This window comes from Brassica oleracea, chromosome C9 (assembly GCF_000695525.1).
Source record: "Brassica oleracea var. oleracea cultivar TO1000 chromosome C9, BOL, whole genome shotgun sequence".
NCBI classification, from domain to species: Eukaryota; Viridiplantae; Streptophyta; class Magnoliopsida; order Brassicales; family Brassicaceae; genus Brassica; species Brassica oleracea.
The window spans coordinates 15,622,210-15,623,995 of NC_027756.1; the positions used below are offsets into that span (position 1 = coordinate 15,622,210).

Genomic DNA, 1,786 nt, shown 5'->3' on the forward strand with positions numbered 1-1,786 from the left:
AGGAGACCACTTAATGTACCTCTCTGGGGCGAAAAGGCGAAAAGGCGAAAATACCTTCAAACGTCCTGCTTGTGTAGAACAGAAAGGAGAAAATGAGTACACATACTGCCATACATCTCTCTGAATTTCATATCTCAGGCCAAGGCCAAACTAATCTTGAAATCTGTAGGAACCCGAATATTCTTACCAAATTTCTGGTTTGGCAGAATGAGTGGATTCCATGAGATTGAACTTAAAGTTTGTGATTATGAATTGGATCAGTTTGGTGTTGTGAACAATGCTGTTTACGCAAAACTACTGCCAACACGGTTAGCTTCATTGGGTTGCAAATATTTTTGCTTCAAACTATGATAAATCGTCGTATAGAGTTGAGCTTTGTTCTTACTAGCCATCTCATTCTTATCGGTTTTTGTTTTTTAACATTATCATACTAAGGTCGACACGAGTTTATGGAAAGTATCGGTGTCAATTGTGAAGAAGTGTCCCGTTCTGGTGAAGCGTTGGCAGTGTCCGAGTTAACCATTAAGTTCATTTCACCTCTACGTGTAATTTTGACCCGTTTCCCATTGAATATTTGTCACATATTATTTTGTCAATGTTTTATAGAAATTTTTTTAACAGAGTGGTTGCAAGTTTGTGGTGAAAAACGGGGATAACGGGGACATCTGTGGCACGCATTTATTTTGACCAGTTCATTTTTAAAATTCCAAATCAAGAGGTTAATAATGTTGCTATTATTTAAGTTCTTGTGTAGATTTTTCATTGTGTTCTGATTAGAAACCTTATTATATATGATTAACAAAGCAGGCTATTTTGGAGGCAAAAGGAACGGCTGTGTGGCTTGACAACAAATACCGTCCTACGCGTATCCCATCGCATATACGCTGTAACTTCACTCACTTCCAACGCTAAGACGCCGCCGTTTGTTATAATTTACAACGCAAGCATCAGTACAACTTATGAATACTATTTGAAACATTTGTAAAATGCATGAGTTTTTCCCATATTATATTGTGTACTATGCGTACACCGTACTTCATGAATAAACTTTTTTTTTTCGTTATAGATTCATGGTCTCACACTTCCTTGACTATTGGTTATGGCTTTATGCACTTTAATACTTGAGAGCATACACAAATAGATTGATTAGAGTCATAATGTGTTACAAAAATAAGTGTTGTAGGCTGAAGCTCGATGATCCTAAATCTAGTGGAAATACTTTAGTCCCGGTAAGAGTATCTTTTTGTTAACTTTATATTATATCGATTGGCTCAAAGCTGAATATTTTTACAAGTGATTTTAAAGCCCGTACGTTTCAAAACCCAAGTCAAACCCCAATACAAAAAGATAAAAGATCATTTTAATCTTGACACTGTATATGGCTCCGACGTGTCTTGCAACAAGCTTAGGAGCCTGAGCCTGGATCGCCGCCGGAACATTCCATAGATTTCCACCCGGTAAGACCACCTCCATTGGAGCTGTTTAGAGGGGGTTATTAAAAAAAAATCCAAAAGAAATAAATGAAAAAAGGGGAAAATTCAAGAGAACCGGTGTCTGACTAGGCATCATTAGAGCATGAACATTGGTGAACCTCTTTTTGGGGTTCACAAGAATTTTTTAATACTTTTTGATGGGTCCATAGATAGTTATTAATCTGTATTTGTTGTTTTCTGCATTGGTGAACCTCAAGAAGGAGCTCATAAGAATAAAATAATAATATTTATTTTATTTTTAAAAAAATTCAAAATATTCAGAATACATGAATAAAATATTAAAATATATTATA

The 1,786-nt window shown here is 35.6% G+C and overlaps 1 pseudogene; it reads left to right on the plus strand.

Moving 5' to 3' along the window:
- The first annotated feature begins 207 nt into the window (after positions 1 to 207).
- LOC106317693 lies at positions 208 to 912 on the plus strand (annotated as a pseudogene).
- The last annotated feature ends 874 nt before the right edge of the window (positions 913 to 1,786 follow it).